This window comes from Odocoileus virginianus, unplaced genomic scaffold (genome assembly GCF_023699985.2).
Source record: "Odocoileus virginianus isolate 20LAN1187 ecotype Illinois unplaced genomic scaffold, Ovbor_1.2 Unplaced_Scaffold_3, whole genome shotgun sequence".
Classification (NCBI taxonomy): Eukaryota; Metazoa; Chordata; class Mammalia; order Artiodactyla; family Cervidae; genus Odocoileus; species Odocoileus virginianus.
This window is the reverse complement of record NW_027224265.1, coordinates 1,092,398-1,112,096: the sequence shown is the minus strand read 5'-3', so window position 1 is coordinate 1,112,096 and position 19,699 is coordinate 1,092,398. Positions and strand designations below refer to the sequence as shown.

General features: G+C 42.2%; 1 protein-coding gene and 1 long non-coding RNA gene across 2 annotated transcripts in view; one reads left to right on the top strand and one right to left on the bottom strand.

Annotated features, from left to right (window-relative positions):
- The window catches only part of EPB41L4A (erythrocyte membrane protein band 4.1 like 4A), a 265,318-nt gene that overhangs the window by 236,794 nt on the left and 8,825 nt on the right, over positions 1 to 19,699 (bottom strand).
- LOC110136283 (uncharacterized) lies at positions 1,424 to 15,679 on the top strand. The gene is made up of 3 exons (XR_002313588.2): positions 1,424 to 1,649; positions 13,456 to 13,678; positions 15,338 to 15,679. It is a non-coding gene; the product is annotated as an uncharacterized lncRNA (long non-coding RNA).

Here is a 19,699-nt window from a genome sequence, read left to right as displayed (position 1 = left end):
TCACCATTAACAGAGCCTACCAGTGGGTCCCTGCTAAAAAGACTGAGAAAAAAAAAGAAAAATTTTAAAAAAGAGCAAACTGCCACCTGGATACCTTAGTGTTTGTGTCCACCTGGAAGGCTCACATGTGCCCCAAAACACAAGGGCCTCACAACTGACAGAGAAAACTAAAGCCCAGAGAAGAGAATTCCATCCCACGGGGACTAATGATGGCACAAAAGCACTAACTTGCAAAGACTTAACCAACCAGACATGGAGGAGAAAGGCTTAAAGGCCGCTTGCCCTTCAGCCGTCAGTCAGTGCCCCAAGGGACGGTTGAGGGTCCTCCACATAAGGATGTGCAGGATGAAGCTCACTAACCTGGAGGTTCCCGATGGCATCTCCTGTCAAACTCTGCTCAGAAAGATCTCTAGGCTGACTCGCATGGCTGCTGACTTGGCCAGGTCCAGATGCAACCAGGGATTAAGTTGCATGAAGTCCAGATACATGAAGTCCTGGTACCTGAGGCTGACCATGTCCAACACAGGGGCTCTTCTGAGCCCTCCCAGACTGTTACTGAAACACAAGTCTGTGTGCCCGACGCACAGTGAGGCCAAACAATACCAAAATGTTGCAGTTTGGAGCAGAGACAGGTTTATTGAGAGCCATGAAAACAGACAGGTGGCATGCCTTAAAAACCCCAAACTCCACAAAAGGTTTCAGCAAAGCCCTTTGCCAGGAAAGGTGAGGGAGGAGCATGGTTGGTTGTAAACTTTTTGGTTCCAGATCCTTTGTTCTAGAGGTCCTCTCATAGTCTGGTAATGATGTTTCTGTAAATCTCTTAACAAATGTTATTTTCTGTCCTGACCAGAAAGGGTGAGGTCCCGAGCGAGGCACAACTTTCCCCTCAGAGGTCGTCCTCCTGGCTAAGAGGAGGCAGGTCTCAGCTGGTGGCTCCCTCAGGCCAGGTTCCCAGACCCTGCCCAGCTGTCATCGCTGAGGGAGCCAGGCGCCCAGGACCCAACCGGAGTCAGGAGCCTCAGGCTCCTCAGGCCGCCCATGTGATAGCGACCAGGTCCCCCAGGCTGCCGCCATCACGTCGAAGAGATGGGATGAGGGGGAGGTTCACCATCGCCTCAAGTCTGAGTCCAGTCAGTGGGAGGCTTTGGCGAGGGTTCTGGAGCCCTGTAGGACGCAGGACACAGTCTGCTCCCTGCCCCCAGCTCACCTGCTGGCTTGAGGCCGGGTGAACTGGAAGAGCCCCAGGGAGAAGGCTAGGAACCTCCTCTTACCTCACTCTCCACCTGAAGACCACCACTCCGCTGACTAAATCCCCTCACTAAGGGTCATTCCTTGACAGTTGGTTGTTTGTGGGCGGGGCCCACTGTGGTGTCAACCAATGGGTGAGCAGGACCAGTACCGGTCTCACAGGGACGGTTGGTCGCTCGCGGGAGGGGCTCTGCGCACACCAACCAATGGCTGAGCAGGACTCAGCGTGATAATAGGTGGAGGGTACGGGCGCATAGCAAGGGTGGAGTGCCGAGGCCTGCACCTGCCCTGGCTCTACCATAAGACTACCATTCCCACAGGACACCCCAGCTTCCCTCAGGCCTCCAAAGCCTTCCCATCACTTTAAGTATCTCAAAAAGGTAATGAACTACCAATAGAAGGTAAGTGTCAGACTTTGCCCAGAACCATTAATATTAACAGTTTCTTATCAAGTGACTATATTTTAAAGACACTGTGCTAATTTGCAAATTTTTCCTTTGAGTTGCCAAAAATATGACATTTATCATGCAGTCCTCCAAACTGTAGATCTGAAGAGTTTCTACATTTTCAAATATGCATTGTCTGTAAATGAGATTTTATGTGAAGCAGTTCTATAGACTGTAGGTTTTATTAGAATATAATCACACTTAAAGAGAAAAATCAGAAATTCAGATTAACTCTAAGTAACTGATTCAAAACTCATGAAATACGTTCTTAATGTTCCACCTTCACTACATTAAAAAGCAATGTAAAAGTTGCCCACCCAAGTTTTAACAGGAATAATAAAAAGGAAATAAGTCATTTCAATCTTATACCAGCACAGAGAAGTTTTAAGATATCAAATCCAACAGTTTCTCACCAGGGGCTATGCCACAGAGGAGACTTGGATAGTCTAGTTGTTAGAGTAGAAATTCACAGATCATTAAATTAATTCAAAGACCAACAGGGCAGCAAACTAACAAGGTACCCTTACAGTATCTGGATTACAGACTGTGAATATTCACCAAAATAAATCACTTAAAGGGGCAAGCAGTCCAAGGCTGAAGTTTGAAAGTGCAGGACAGAGCTATTGCTAGAGCAACCCTTAAATACACAGACTGAAGGAAGGCAAATGGTAGGGGAGGAGACTGGAAAGGCTAAGTCTGGAAACAGATTGTGGCTTGGGCTCCTGGTCATGGGGTGCACCTGAATCACAAAGGGGAGGATTTTTAACTTTATCCAAGCTCAGATCCCACCCAGACCACTTAAATCTGGTTATTTTCAAAACTCCCTCCAACTGACTGTACTGTGCAATCAAGGGTCAGCCCCACTGGCCTGAGGAGGAGAGAAAGGCAGGGTTAGGAACAGACAACCTGTGCTCTGAAAACCTCAAGTCCACAGGCTGCCCTGACATAAAGTGACCACATAAAGGGGTCGCTGCTGTGACCCCCCGGGCAGCAGAAGGCTCTCTCAAAGGCCTGGCCCAGGCTTCCATCCACCTGGCTCATTTCTGTATGCAGTCAACTGTCTCTAATCTTCTGAAGGGCATCTTGATGGGATCCCAGAAAACGGCAACACTGTGGAAACATTGCTGGTGATGGGTCTGGTGAGCAAGCTGAGCAGGGAGTTGCCAGGCTCATTAATCTCCCTTTTAGCCCCCTGCTATGAATTCTCAGATGTAAACACACACTTAAGTGTAAATTATTGGTGTGTGGACCTCTGAAGCAGTTGCTTCTTAAATTAATTTAATGAGCTGTGAACTTACGCTTTAAAGTAACTTCTCATCCCAGAAGAGAACCTTCGGACATGAAAAAACAACAAATGTCTATACCTCAGCAAGAGGTTCAGAGCACAAGAGTGGAGGGCAAAAAACAAAAGTAAGTACATAAAAAGCAAAACTCACATTTCCTAATAGGAGAAACTGATTTCATTCAAAATTATCTCCCTCTTTGAGGACAGATTTGAATTGACATTTTTAATAAGTTCAGGCTCAGGTTCTCTGATGAGGCTGTAGTTAGAATATTAGCCAGTGCTATTACCTGTTGAGTGCATGAATGGGGCTATGAGCCCAAATTCCAAAATGGTTCACTCCCCAAGCCACTGGCAAGATATTTTCTTCTAAAATTAAAAATGTATCTATTTATTTAATAAACCATTGATAGACTTGATCTAAAAACAATTTTTTACCAAAATAGAATAATCCTCACATATTATACACACATGTTTTAAAAATCCATATGTTATCTCAAAAACCACCTGTGCATTCTTTGTACTATGTTTGGTGATCTTAAGGACACCAAGTATATGTAAAGTGAGTAGTGAGTACAAAATGGATTTAAACTTAGAAAAAATCATTACCGAAACAAAGTAGTTTGAAACATTAAAAAAAAAAAACCAAAATGTAAATAATCATGAACATGAAAAAAAGCACTCAAAAGTAATCAAAAAATATAAAAACTCCACATTTTCCTTATCAAATTGACAAGGATATTTTATATGCTAATATTCTATGTTCATGAAACTCTAGAAGTACAAAATAAAATAATCGTGATAATAATAGCAGCCAGGGTGCATTCTCAGCTAATTTTCATCGCTACCCTGTAAGAATGGTAGAGAAATGAAGGGCAAGGGACGAAGTAAACTCAGCACATGGCTGGCAAGGGCAGATCCAGGACAGATCACAGCTATGCTAACTCAATAACCTAAGCATTAGCCATTATCCTAAAGTGCAGCCTATCTAAAAACTATCTGGCCCTATGAAACAAGAACCTCAAAAATCTCCAAGCATTTGGATCCAGAAATCCCCCTTCTAGAGTACTTAGACAATCATAAACTAAGCCACTAAGCTAAGGAATGCATGCAACAAGTTCATACAGTGGTGTATAAAACAAACCGGCCAGAGTGGAATATTTAGATAGAGCAGGATCATGCAGCTTTCAAGATGGAAAGTGACTTTAGTGACGACTTAATCCAACCCAGTCACCCTACAGGGATGATTATTTAATATGAAAAAAATTTTACTTTCTTCCCCAATGTGGGAAGACACGGAGGAATCTTTTGATAAAAAATAGCCTTTTCTTACTTTTTCCTAGGACTGCCCTATTTCAGTACTCAGGAGTTTAATGAGAGGGAAGGTCTATCAGCATTTACAATAAACAACCCCACAATAAATGCAGTTTTAGAACTGAGTTTTCTTTCTTGCATGTATGGCCATCCCAATAGGCCTATCTTTGCTATAGATGCAAAAATTACAATTAAGCTATGTAACTGCTCATAAAATCAGACTGCTAATTTAAGTTCATGAACTCTGAGTAAAATGTACATTGTCTTTAAAACACAGGCTTCTCAGTGGCTCATCCAGTACCACAGAGACCTTTTTCCCTTACTGTCAGGGTGTTTTCCAAAAGGAAGAAGCTGTTGGGAGCCTATCCTTAAAAGGAAAGTGGGGGGGACTTACAATACATCACCATTAGAGTCAGCAGCAAAATGAGTTTAGCCCATGTAAAAAGAGATGTTTATTCAATAAGTATTTAGTGTGAGCCCACTACATGCCAGATGCTGTGGTCAATGCTGAGATCTCAGTGGACAAATCCTTAACAAAAACTCCTGGCTTCATGAAGCACACATTCTAGTGGAGAAAACAGGCAACAAACAAAATCATCCAGTAAATTATCCACTATGTTAGAAGGGGGTAGATATGGTGAAGAGAAATAAAGCTGAAGGGGCTTAGTGCAAGTGTATGCAGAGGGCTCAAGGAAGGTCTCAGAGGGGAGACACTTGAGCAGAGACTTGAAAGGTGAGATTAAGCCAGGCAGATTTCTAGGGAAAAGCATTCTCGGCAGAAAGAAGAGCAGGAGCTGAGGCCCCAAGGCAGAGACAGCCTGCATGTACGGGAAACGAATAGACTTGACTCCTAACATCTTCATGACCCTTAAGCCTTAGAATGCAGAGTATTTAAGATTAATTATTTCACTGTCTTTTAAGAATGCTCTTTAAAAATAAACCTAAAGCGTTTTCCCCTTGCCTCCAGGTTTAGCCAGCCTCCTCACTGTCCCAGTTCAACAGGGCAACCCCTCACTTTCTGTGTATCTATAGCCCACTTATCCTTGAAGTCAAATTCAAGACACTTCTCCATGAGACCCTTCAGGTCTCACACTTCAATATCATACTCCATTCTGTATTCCCCACAACAGGCTGACTACTGTCAAAGAGAAGGAAAAGGTAACATTTACTGAAGATGACTAGGTATCAGACATTTCACATGGTGTAAAGCATCTGGGTACATAACAAGTACTGTGAAAACATCGACTGAATGGACTGGCTCACTTTTTCTTATGGGCAACTTTTAATGGCATATGGGCTTAATCTATGAGGCAGCCTTAAAGAAGAAAATAATAACCCTCTGCCACTCCCTACCCGCCACCCCCCATCCCCCGCCAAAATGAAGTAACCGAAAGTCCAAAATGCTCATGAGTCTGAGAAAAAACAAAGCATTTCACTCTCCTTTCCCCAACAAATCATTCAGGTTGCTGAAAACAGGAAATTTCGTTGATTTTCCTGAGCCCTGTCCACTATATGCAGCGAACCAAACAAGCCACAGTAATATGTGAAGCCTGGGTAATGAAAAGGTGATTATAACTCCAGACTAGATAAACCACAGACACAACTGATAGAAATGAAAACCCGCACCGGTCACCAAAGCCACCTTGGACACAACACATCAGACTTTGAGAGCTAGAAGGAAACTCGGCTATTTATACTTACGGTCAAACGCCTGTGTCGAATATGCAATTAACATGTTCACTACCAGGGCCTGCAGAAGCCTTTCTTCGTCCTTCACTCAGTTAAGAACTAAAAGTTCCTGTGTAAGGAAACTATTTCTCAATCAAGGCTGTGTCATTAATTTTGAAGACTTTAAAAAAAAAATTACCCCTACATGCACTGACACAACCAGAAATATCAGGTTCATGTAATAGCAAACATACTTGTGGACTGTATGTGATTTATTCTCAGCCCCAAAATTTTAATTTATGAGGAAGTGCAAAATCTATTAGTAACTGATATAAAAATTACAGATGTTTCTAACTATTTGAGTTGCTGGCTCTTACTCCTTTTTCTTCCTGCAAGAGGAATCTAACACATCCTAAACACAAGAAAATGGCAATCAAATTGACCAAAGTGGTTTCAATGAACCTTCCATGAAGAGACTGGCCAACAAATAAGAGCCAAACTCTGACAAATGCATGCAGCGAGACTCAAAACATGCCAGTCTATGTCATTTTGTTCATCATTTTCAGTTGAACATACTTAGAAAGCTAGCGACTTGGCATGTCTAATAAGCCGTGGATTCCACTCAGAGCAGCAGAGTTTGCTAAATGTAGGGGGAAATGGTACATTTTGTTGTCACTTTGCTACCACAACCTCAGGCAGAAAGCACACAATTATCTAACCATTTGAGGACAAAGGTGAACACATATACTAATGGTAAAGGCAAAACAGAGGGAGGCATGTGCTGAAACCACAGCAGCCTGTCAGGAACTTGGCTTTGCTCAACTCGGCACTGACTTAAGCAAGTGGAAAAGCAAAGAAGGACGCGGTGGTCTGTAACCAAGTTGACACATAAAATCACCCTTCCCTTTGGAAAAAAAAAACCTCTATGTCATTTTCAACTTTCCAATTATACTAAATGAGAAGCATTTTAGAGCAAGAATCAATTCACAATGAAATTCTTCAAAATAATGGTTTTTTAAAGTATAGCAATGTCCATCTTGATGAATATGATACCTGTTTTCAGTAGCCACAATTCTCATATTAAAGAAAATGTTGTTTCAGAACATACTGATCATCTTTTGAAAACATTTAAAAGTAAGAAAAATTATTTTCTAGAGAGCAATGTCATACATTTACTCTTTTTTTAATTTACTTTAATGAAGTATAGTTGATTTACAATGTTGCATTAGTTTCTGCTGTACATCAAAGTGATTCAGTTATACATATATATTCTTTTTCATATTCTTTTATTTATGGTTTATTAATATTCAATGTAGCTCCCTGTGCTATACACAAGACCTGTCATTTATCCATTCTATATATAATAGCTTGCATGTGCTAACCCCAAACTCGCAACATATCCTCCCCAGTAGCCCCCTCCCTTGGCAACAAGTCTGTCCTCGACAAGCATTTACTCTTAAATACAACTGCCCAAATATTAAAATGGCAAACACTAGGTCCTTTATCTTTCTTTCTCTGGCACAAGCACCCTTGTGTGTGCACGCAAGCACGCACCCACATATGGTTCAGCATTTTCAAGCAGGGGGAAATCTCAAGAATTTTTAACCTGAAAACACAAAAAAAGCCCAAGATTTTTCACTACCATTCACAAAGGAAATTTGTGAAATAAAGCAATTGATATGCTGTCAGCCTGGGGTCTGGTTTCCTTTATAGCTGTTGTTTGGGGGTCACCAAAATGCCAGTGTCAATACTGATGTTACCATGACACTGTCACGGCTCACTCTCCCTGGGTGCATGTAATGGCATAAAGGCATTCTAAGGGAAAGTTCTTCAGGATTTGCCAGACAAAGATTCTAGAAAATAATGATTTGTAGAAGCTCTCATGATCCACAAAAGAAAGCTATTCAGATTCTTACGAAGACTAAATCATAACAGACTGTCTTTATCACAGAAATCAACAAAATTGCAAGTCCTCATTTTTTACTCATAATTTAATCCAACAAGGAATTTTAATGAGTAAATTCTTCCAGGCTTCCATATCTAAGCTTCATTTTTGAAACACATCTTCATCACGTGAACTTAGCTCTAAATTGAACTTAGTTCTTTCTGCTTGGACAGGCAATCTGACTACTGGGTTACCAGAAAAGCAAAGGGATTTATTTTCAGCTATGACCTTCAAAATGTGAAAAGCTGTACATGAAGGTCAACATAAAAAAAAGAGACAAAGAGAGGAAAAGAAGGAGGAAGGAAGCTGACAGTTGTTTTCAAAGTAATCTCTGTCCAACCCAATAAATCAGACAGCAAATACAAATAATAAAAAAGCATTTAAAGGAAAACTGTAATTTCTCTCATGGTTTCAAACTTTCTAAGGACATTCTAAATCATCATTTCATTTTTCTTTTAATCAATATAAGGCTTAGTACTATATTGTACTATACTTAGTATAAGTACTATACTGTATTATATACTATATAAGTACTATACTGTACTATACTTAGTACTATACTGACATAATAATAATAGTTAATATTTACTTGTTATTTCTCACATTATCATGTGCCAGACACTATTCTCAGTTCTTACATGTTTTATTTCATTCAAACATCACAGCAAATGTGAAATAGACAGTATTATTACCCTCATTTCACTGGTGATGAGACTGAGGCCAAAGGTCATTAGTTAATAAATGCCAGGACCACAATATAATAATAATCAACACTCCAGACCACCTTAAAATTGTCAAGATTTTCTTCAGCCATTATCTTCCTTTGATCCTCACAAGGAATTGCAGGAAAACATCTACTTCTGCTGTATTAACTATGCCAAAGCCTTTGACTGTGTGGATCACAACAAACTGGAAAATTCTTCAAGAGGTGGGAATACCAGACCACCTTGCCTGCCTCCTGAGAAACTTGTATGCAAGTCAAGAAACAACAGTTAGAACTGGACATGGAACAATGGACTGGTTCCAAATTGGGAAAGTAGTATGTCAAGGCTGTATATTGTCACCCTGCTTATTTAACTTACATGCAGAGTACATCATGTGAAATGCCAGGCTGGATGAAGTCATAAGCTGGAATCAAGACTGCTGGGAGAAATATCAATAACCTCAGATATGCAGATGATACCATCCTTAAGGCAGAAAGCAAAGAAGGACTAAAGAGCCTCTTAATGAAGGTCAAAGAGGAGAGGGGAAAAACTGCCTTAAAGCTCAACACTCAAAAAACTAAGATCATAATACCTGGTCCCATCACTTCATGGCAAATAGGTGGGGAAAAAGTGGAAACAGTGGCAGATTTTATTTTCTTGGGCTCCAAAATCACTGTAGACAGTGACTGCAGCCATGAAATTAAAAGATGCTTGCTCCTTGGGAAAAAAGCTATGACAAACCTAGACAGTGTATTAAAAAGCAGAGACAGAGACATCACTTTGCCAACAAAGGTCCATATGGTCAAAGCTATGGTTTTTCCAGTGGTCATGTATGGATGTGAGAGCTGGACTACAAAGAAAGCTGAGAGCCGAAGAATTGATGCTTTTGAACTGTGGTGTTGGAGAAGACTCTTGAGGAGTCCCTTGGACTGCAAGGAGATCCAACCAGTCAATCCTAAAGGAAATCAACCCTGAACATTCACTGGAAGGACTGATGCTGAAGCTGAAGCTCCAATACTTTGGCCACCTGATGCGAAGAGCCAACTCACTGGAAAAGACATGGCGCTGGGGAAGAGTGAGGACGAGAGGAGAAAGGGGTGACAGAGGAGACGGTGGAATGGCATCGCTGACACAGTGGACATGAGTTGGAGCAAACTCCAGGAGACAGTGAAAGACAGGGAAGCCTGCTGTGCTGCAGTCCATGGGGTCGCAAAGAGTTGGCCACAACTGAGCGACTGAACAACAACTGAGCCTCACAATACTTTGATACTGATGGAATAACATAACCACCAAGTTAATTTCACAAATGGAAAGAAAAAACTAAGGCTCCACAATATTGACTTTTGCAAGACAGGAAATCAAGGAGCTGGCAGAGAAATGCAGATTTTCTGAGTCAATATTCTCTCACTATGCAGGCTTTCTAACTATGCTGTCTTTCTCACTGTAGACAATACAGGTATCTTCAAAGCAAAACTCTAGATTTTCTCAAATCAAAATTCTAGCTCCAGATGCTTAATAATGTATCTGCCTGTCTGCTTGCCTGCTAAGTCACTTTAGTCGTGTCTGACTCTTTGCAACCCCATGAACTATAGCCTCCCCAGGCTCCTCTGTCCACGGGATTCCCAGGCAAGAATACTGGAGTGGGCTGCCATGCCCTCCCCCACGGGATCTTCCCGACCAAGAGAAGGAGCCCACGTCTCTTACGTCCTTTGCATTGGCAGGTGGGTTCTTTACCACAAGCGCCACCTACTTCAGCTCTTTATCCCCCGTGTCAGGTACAGTGCCTGGCACAGAGCAGACCATGAGTCTGTGTATTGCCTAGACACTCCTCGTCTTCCTCCATCAAAGTCATTTCTCTACGTTCACGCTATCCTGCAGTCCTAGACTGCCTTCAGAGCCACGGTTCATCCTCACAAATCATCACTTTGAGGAGGCCAGAGTCTATAGGAATTCACAGTCCAGAACCCAAAAAGATACAAAAACTGAAAACTTTAGATAAAGTTTGATGCCAAAACTCACTCGGTAACTATGGCAGTCCCTCTTCCAGATGTCTCTTAGTGATCTCTGCCTCCCAGTGTTCACACCCTTATACAGTCCCCTCTCACTCCAAGATTGGCTAGTATGACCAACAAAATACCACATAAGCATAATAACAGACATTATATACAACTAGGGCTTCCATCTTGGGTTTTCCATCTAAGATTACTTGCTTTGGAGCAAGCCAGCTACCACGTTGTAGTGACACTCAGGCTCACATGGTGAGGAACCACGACCTACCAACAAGCCCATGGCTGAGAAGCCAGCAGGCTTAGAAGCAGACCCACCATCCGCTTCCCCTTGACTGATGCCTCAGGCACATTTTGAGTGCAGCCTCAGAAAAACCTGAACCAGAATCATCCAGTGAAGCTGCTCCTGGATTCTGGAACCAGAGAATCTGTACGGGATAATGTTTGCTCTAAGCTGCTAAGTTTGCGATGTAATTTGGCACACGCAACAGATACACACCTGGGGCTTCCCAGGTGGTACCAGTGGTAAGAATCCACCTACCAGTGCTGGAGATGCAGCAGACATGGGTTCGATCCCTGGGTCAGGAAGATCCCCTGAAGAAGGAAATGGCAGTGTTCTTGCCTAGAAAATTCCAGGGACAGAGAAACCTGGCAGGCTACAGTCCGTGGCATTGCAAACAGTCAGACAAGATGAAAGATGAATAGATAAGAGTTAACTAATACAAAGACAAAATCTGGAAGAAGGCAACTTACAGTCTCTATTTACCCCCACTTATTGTGAATATTCAAATGATGAGTTGTGCAAAATATTGTGCTTGTTTTAAGAGGTATCACCTTAAACCTGGCTAGGGATATCGCATAATGGGTCATTTATATACCATACTACCTTGCTAGAATCTGAAAGATCTTGAACCTTCAAACACATCTAGCCTCAAGGGTTTCAGGTGAATCTATATTCACTTCTTCTAAAATACCTTTCCTGATTAATCGATCCACCTCAATATGTAAGAAACATCATTTCTTTTTTTTTTCATTTATTTTTATTAGTTGGAGGCTAATTACAATATTGTAGTGGGTTTTGTCATACATTGACATGAATCAGCCATGGAGTTACATGTATTCCCCATCCCGATCCCCCCTCCCACCTCCCTCTCCACCCGATCCCTCTGGGTCTTCCCAGTGCACCAGGCCTGAGCACTTGTCTCATGCATCCAACCTGGGCTGGTGATCTGTTTCACCATAGATAATATACATAAGAAACATCATTTCTTATAAGGATGTCTGTAACTCTTATCTCCACTATATAATCCAGTACTTATTTATGAATTGTATTGAATTCTGTTTTTATAAGTAAATATTTGTCTTTCCACCTAAAACTTAAATTTATTTTAACCATTTAAACTTCTCTTAACTGTGAAGCAAACTCCATTACTCATATTAAACCTAAACTGTCATTTCTCATGACATCACCATTTTTAACTGACAGGGTTAGTAAAATATTAAGACAGAAAACTTGCCTCTGTCTCTTTCATCCCCTCCTCCAATTTGCCACCTAGGACCGCACTTGTCAGCATGGGGACTTTTCTGAATCATACTGGGGTACAACAATTTTTAAAACTTAGGTTTTTAAACATGACTTACATGTTCTGTATAATGTTCAGTTTGTAATTCTTTAAAGTGTGGATACATAGAGGGATAAATAGGAAACATAAGAATTGGTTATTCAAGGGGCTTTTTTACTTACAGTATTTAAAAATTCAACATTATGGATGGTAAAATTATGTAAACTTCATTCAAATCCTTATGAATCAAATCATTATTGAACAAAAGACTTGTGGCTGTGTAATTACTATCTTTTATGCATTTGATAGAATTAAATATACTCAGACTTATGTTTGAAGGAAAAAAAGGCTAGTCTTCCCTCTATTTCATCATCCCCACCAGAAATCCTGGGTGCTACTGGGTACACAGCTCTGAATAAAGTCTTATAAAAGTGAGTTCACAAATCCATATTTAAAATTACAGACACACAGCACTGGTCCAGACCACCAAATACCCTCACACTCAAAACCTATTTATCTTCAAATAACTACCCAGAATATTATGTAAGAACACTATCTGAAAGAAAAAGAAGCCAGCTCCCTGAGGAATTCTGGAAAATTTGCACAACCTCAAAATGCCCTTGTAAACAGCAGCAGATGCATGAAATAATCGTTATGGGGGAAAGATCTATTAGCCTCCTGATGATTGGCCTATCTGAAACCTTTCAACGAAAGAGCAATTTTACCATTCCACTTTCCTCTCTTGCACCCTCCCTCAGGTAATAAGAAGGGTCACTAATCAGTTTTTAATTTTCTTTCCTGGAGCGATACCAGAATGGAGCTATAAGAATTCAAGGTAAAGACTTTACTAAACAGAAACCAAGGAAAAACTCTGAGTGATACGAGCTCTAAAACCATGGCCATAACCATACATTATTCTAGGCCTTTGAAATAAACAAGCATCTTCCAGAAAGTCAAAAAAAAATAAATAAAATGCAATGCAGTTAGTATCATTCTGAAAAGAAATTCCACATAAGCAAACTCCCAAATTGGAAGGGGGAAAAAAAAAAAAGATTCTTTGAGACAAAAGAGTCTCTCCCTCATATAATCTACCCAGAGAGAGTTGCACAAATCCAAATGCCGAGACTGCAGAAGGCACTCAAGCCAGATGCGGGCCTAGAAGGACTTGATTTAAGGGGGAGAGGGAGGAAACGGGAAGGGTTGGCAGCATGAGAGGAGACAAGATTGGCAGCAAACCTAAATGATTTCCCATCAGTTCTGACCTCTTCCCCTATAATCAGCTCCCAGCTGTTCCTTGCAAGCTGTGAAGAAACCGAGGGCGGGTGAGCACGGAGAAATCAGCAGACGGGAAACCACGAGGCAGGGCTCCGGGACCACGCACTGGGCTCTGGCAAACCACTGGGAGGTTTCAGACCCCTCACTGGGTGCCCGCTCCCTCAGCTGTCGGATGGGAGGGCTGCATCAGATGACTCTACATGCCCGTGCCTGGTCTACCTTCCGAGGGTAAGTGAAAGTCACTCTGTTGTAACGCACGTCATCCCTCCCACATCCTCCCCCTGGTGTCTGCTGCCTTTGGGGGCAGGCATCACAGGGCTGCACCAACTGAGGACATAGGACCTCAACTGAGGACAGTCAGGGTTGGTGCAGAGAACCAGACAGTCGAACGACTGGGCAAAAGAATGAATGACTGGCAGAAAAAGGCAGTAACACATAGCAACCAGTTTGTGTGAAAGATTTTGTCACCCATGGCTGTGGTTTTATCTAGATTCTAGACACTTCACAGAGGAAACTGCCTGTAGCCTGCACATCTACTGGGATTTGTGAAGTGTTTGAATCAGTTCAATTCAGTCGCTCAGACTGTGTCTGACTCTTTGCGACCCCATGGACTGCAGCATGCCAGGCCTCCCTGTCCATCACCAACTCCCAGAGCCTACTCAAACTCATGTCCATGGAGTCAGTGATGCCATCCAACCATCTCATCCTCTGTCGTCCCCTTCTCCTCCTGCCCTCAATCTTTCCCAGCATCAGGGTCTTTTCCAATGAGTCAGCTCTTTGCATCAGGTGGCCAAATTATTGGAGTTTCAGCTTCAACATCAGTCCTTCCAATGAATACTCAGGACTGACCTCCTGAATACTCAGGTCTGGTTGGATGGACTGGTTGGATCTCCTTGCAGTTCAAGGGACTCTCAAGAGTCTTCTCCAACACCACAGTTCAGAAGCATCAATTCTTCGGCTCTCAGCTTTCTTTATAGTCCAACTCTCACATCAATACATAACCATAGCTTTGACTAGACGGACCTTTGTTGGCAAAGTAATGTCTCTGCTTTTTAATATGCTGTCTAGGTTGGTCATAGGTTAGATTGTTCTTCCAAGGAGTAAGCATCTTTTAATTTCATGGCTGCAGTCACCATCTGCAGTGATTTTGGAGCCCAAAAAAAGTCTGTCACTGTTTCCACTGTTTCCCCATCTATTTGTCATGAAGTGATGGGACCAGATGCCATGATCTTAGTTTTCTGAATGTTGAGTTTTAAGCCAAGTTTTTCACTTTCCTCTTTCACTTTCATCAAGAGGCTCTTTAGTTCTTCTTTGCTTTCTACCATAAAGATGGTGTCATCTGCATATCTGAGGTTATTGATATTTCTCCTGGCAATCTTGATTCCAGCTTGTGCTTCATCCAGCCCAGCTTTTCTCATGATGTACTCTGCATATAAGTTAAATAAGCAGGATTCCTAGCGTGATTGCGGGTTAAAACCTAGAGAGCAACTGTGGCTTCATGGAACTGGACTAACATCCCCTATGGTGTAATATTACACCAGTTTCAATACCATTAAGATGTGCTACCACTTTCCTCAGCCATTTTAACCCGCAATCACACTAGGAATCCTGGAAATTCAAGGCTGAAAGAAAGCCATGAGGATGAGAGAGGGTGTGGGCGTTCAAAAGTGATGACCTTCCAGCCATCTACATTACTTTCCCAGGGGGGAGAACACTGCATGTTACACTGCTCAGGATCAATATCTAGCAATTTCTCAGTGTGTTGCAAGGTAATAGATGAAATCCACATGCCTATTTAAATGACATTAACTTTCCTAACATACTACACCATTAACTACCAAGACTGACAAAGTTATTCATAAAACATATGCTAATACTCTTTTCCAGCCCTCCATCAAGTAATTTACAGAAAGAGTCTGGAAGGACCAAAGGCAAATCCTTCACACAACATGAACAGCAACATTCAAAGCTTATACGGAAAAGATTTTAGAAATCTAAATACTCAACAACCAATGTTTCAATTTACAAAAGCAACAATAGCATGACTGAAACAATCCTTCTATCGATCCTCCTTCAAACATGATGAATATTTACTGAGCACCACCATGTGCCTGCCACTCTTCTAAGCTCCCGGGGACTGAAGAGTGGGTAAAATATACAATGTTTTACTGCCACCAGGAAGTTGACAGGAAATTTTGCTCAAAATATTAAATGTCAAATGTGTTTTAACTGGGAGTGCTTTTTCTGCTGAATTATACACATCTACCCTACCAAGGAATTAGTAAAAATAAACAAGAGATATAGATAGGTATGTCAAGGGAATAAAACTGGGAGTCCAGAAGTTAACCTTTAATTTATTGTCAGTTGATTTTTGATAACTAAAAAAATTAGTTTTTTCAACAAATGAGCTAGGACAACTGGATATCCACATGCAAAAGAATGAAGAAAAGATCACAGCCCTAAGTGTAAGAATTAAAGTCACAAAACTCCTAGGAAAAAAAAAACAAGTAAATCCTCATAACCTTTGAGTAAGTAACGGCCACTCAAATATGATCCCTAAAACACAGAAAACAAAAGGAAAGATAAATTGGACTCATCAAAATTTAAAACTTTTGCATATGAAAGCACACTGTCGAGAAAAAATTTTCAGATCCCACAGAATAGGAGAAAACATTTCCAAATCAAGTATCTGACAGAAAGAAAAAAAAAAACCTTCCACGGGGTCAAGAAGAGTCTGACACTACTGGACAACTGAACAACAACAGGCTATACACACATAGCAAACACTTAATGATAAAAAGGAAAATAACTGTTTTTCTAATCGACAAACTAGATATTTCTCCAAAGAAGATATACAAATGGCCAACAAACATATGAAAAGATGCTCACATCACTAATTTTTCAGGAAAATGCAAATCAAAATGACAGTGAGATACCACTTCATATAAAAAAGGTTAATAATAATCAAAAAAGGTTAAAGCAAGTGTGAAACGTGGGGAAAACTGGAACCCGCAGACATGGCTGGGCTTTGCTGGTGGCTCAGACGCTGAAGAATCCGCCTGCAGCACAGGAGATCTGGTTCGATCTCCGGCTCGGGAAGATCCCCTGGAAAAGGGAATGGAAACACAAGGATTCTTGCCTGGAGAATCCCACGGACAGAGAAGCCTGGTGGGCTACAGTCCAGAGGGTCACAGAGTCAGACATGACTGAGCAACTAACACTTTCACTTTCAGACATTGCTGGTGGGAACGTAAAATGGTGCAGCTACTGCGGAAAACAGTTTGCAAGTTCCTCAAACTACTAATTGCTGCTATGATCCAGCAATTCCACTCCTAGGCATATGCGCAAGAGAAACTAAAACATTATGTTCACATAAAGACTTGCACATGAATCTTCATAGCAAAATTCTTTGTAATAGCCAAAATCCATCAACTGATGGACAAATACGGTATATCTATGCAATGGACTATTATTCAGCAATAATGTGGCATGAAATACTGATACATACATTATGAGTGAAGGCAAGGTGAAGAAAGCCAGGCACAAAAGACCACATATTATATGAACCCATTTATAAGGAATGTCCAGAATACGCAAATCTACAGAGACAGAAAGATGAGTGGTTGCCTAGCTGGAGCACTGCCTGGCTGAAGCAGCCGGGTAGGAGGGGTGGGAGGAACGGAGGAGTGACTGCTAATGAGATTTCTTTTGAAGTGATGAAATGTTCTAAAATTCATTTTGATGAAGGCGGCACAACTCTGTAAATACATGAAAAACCACTGAATTACACTCCTTAAGTGGGTAAATTATAAGGTATGTGATGTATGTCTCCATAAAACTGTTTTTAAAATTTAAATAAGAAACTAGGAGTCAAGCAGGTACACTTGTACCCAGGGAACCTGGAAAGTGTCAAGGTGAAAAGATGTCTTTTCCTTCTCAGGTTCATTGCTTATATCAATCTGGAAGTACCTTTCCTTATTCAGATTAATTCAGCCAGTCCACAATCACTCACTGATTCCTCGGGAACTCAACTTGACCTGGGGGATCCCTTAAAAGAGATAGAGTTCCCTCCCTCAAGGCTTTCCATGTCTATCACAACAGCTCCCACTCATTCGGCATGGGGCTAAGGGTTATGCATAACACTCAGGATAAGGTGGAGAATTTGACCCTAATTTTATAGAACAGGAAGCTGACTCTGAGGGTAGTGACTTGACTGTGGTTAAGTGCTAACACACGGAAGGGAGACCTGAAGCAAGAGTTACCTATGACCAAGACCCACGCCCTCATCATCTTATGATATTGCTCCCAGGGCAAGGTGGGCAGGAAAGTACAGGAACTCCTGCAATGAAATGCAGGCTTAATTCAGATTAGAAGAGGGCCTTCAGAGAAAGTGGCACTGGAGCAAAACCCTGCTTGATGAGAACGGGGACTTCACTCAAACAAGAGGAGGTGGGATGAGGCTTTCCAAACAGAAGACCAGGGTGAGAGCGAAGGTAGAGAATTCAGACTAGAAAGCAGCTTGGCTTGGCCAGAATCCATGACAAGGATATGGCAGCTGGTGGGAGTAAGGTCAGATAGACGTGGGGTCCCATCATGAAGGGCCAGGGTGCAGCCCTGGTGCCCAGGAATATAAACTAAGCCAAAGAGATTGAGAAGCTACTGCAGCCATCCAGCTGAGGACTGACAGCAATCTAGACCAGGGCAGAAGGCATCAGAGGAAGGGAGAAGAGACGAACGTGGAACATACTGAAGTGGTAGAACTCCAACATCTGGAAGGATGTGGAAATTTAAGAGCCCAGATGCCAGAATTCTAACCACCTTCCCTCCTGCCTGAACCCCTTCCCCTTTCCCTTAGGAAAGAATTCCACCCCTACCCAGCCCCAAGCAGAATCTGTCACCCTGAAGGTGACCCCATAGCCACTGTGGTTCAAGAACGGCCACGAGACTCTTCGCTAAAAGACACAAGGGCAAGTCTGCTGGTGAACTTCGGGAGAAGGAATCTTCCCTCCTAAAGAGAGCCTGTCTCCACTCCCATCTCACATACTGCCACATACAAGTATCATCTCTAGAACCATTTACCCATCTGCTACCACCTGCATATGACCCTGATTCCCAGGATGACAGCACAGAAGAGATAAAGAGAAACTGGGAACCTGATCTGAGCAAATAAATCTCATGTTAAAAGAATCTTCAATGAAATCTCTGTAACCGAGAATCAAAGCATCTTAACTCATCAAGACCGAGTGTGGCCTCATTCACCAAACTAGGCAGCACCAGAAGACAGAGTCTGGAGGGAACAGAAGGGCTGAGACATCTACTGTGACCTCCAGCAGGCAGTCAGAAACTCAAGTCAGATAAAAGGCAGGAAGGCTCACTAGGGCCTTCCTGATGCGAAGGCTACAGATGCGAAGCTTCAGCATCCCAGTGGTAGCTGGGGCAATGTGAGTAAAAATACAGAGATCTGAAAAGTCACTGGTATCTATGATATTGAACCACTCTGCTTCCCTACTTCTAATAACCAACCCATCCATGCCTCTCAGAGATCGAGCACCACTTTGGGCAGGATTGGTGGGTAAGATATCCTAAACTGGAATTCAGGGGGGAAGAAAGGCAAATAATAGATCACACATAATGACAGCTATCATTTTAGGGGGCTTCCCAGGTGACACTAGTGGTAAAGAACTCGCCTGCCCACACAAGCACCTTTTAGCCTATGTGCCTAAAATTCTTTTCTCAAATGTGTAGTCATTCCATGAGGCAGTTTTCCCACCCTACAGCTCACAGATGAGGAAAGAAGAGTCTTGTGGTCCATCACAAGATCAGTTATTTCAGGATTTAAACACAGGGCAGGGTAGGGGAAGCGGGGAGACCAAAAATGATCACCCAGCACCCCAATTAGTAGGATGGTTCCAGTACAAAGTGGGAGTAGTGAGAATGGTGGATAAAAACCAATTTTGACAAGTGAGGCAGGAGAGGCTCCAAGATTGCTTTTCAAACACAGCTCTAAATGAAGGGCAAGGTGGGACCCAAGTGTTTAAAAACTCAAACAGAGGGGGACTTCTCTAGTGGTCCAGTGGCTAAGACTCTGCACTCCCAAGGCAGGGGGCCCAGGTTCGATCCCTGGTCAGGGAACTCTATCCCACAAGCAGCAACTAAAGATCCTGAGTGCCACAACAAAGACCCAGCACAGCCACACACACACATGGTGGGGGGGAGGGGTGGGGCAGGGCTGGATTTTCTTTAAATAAA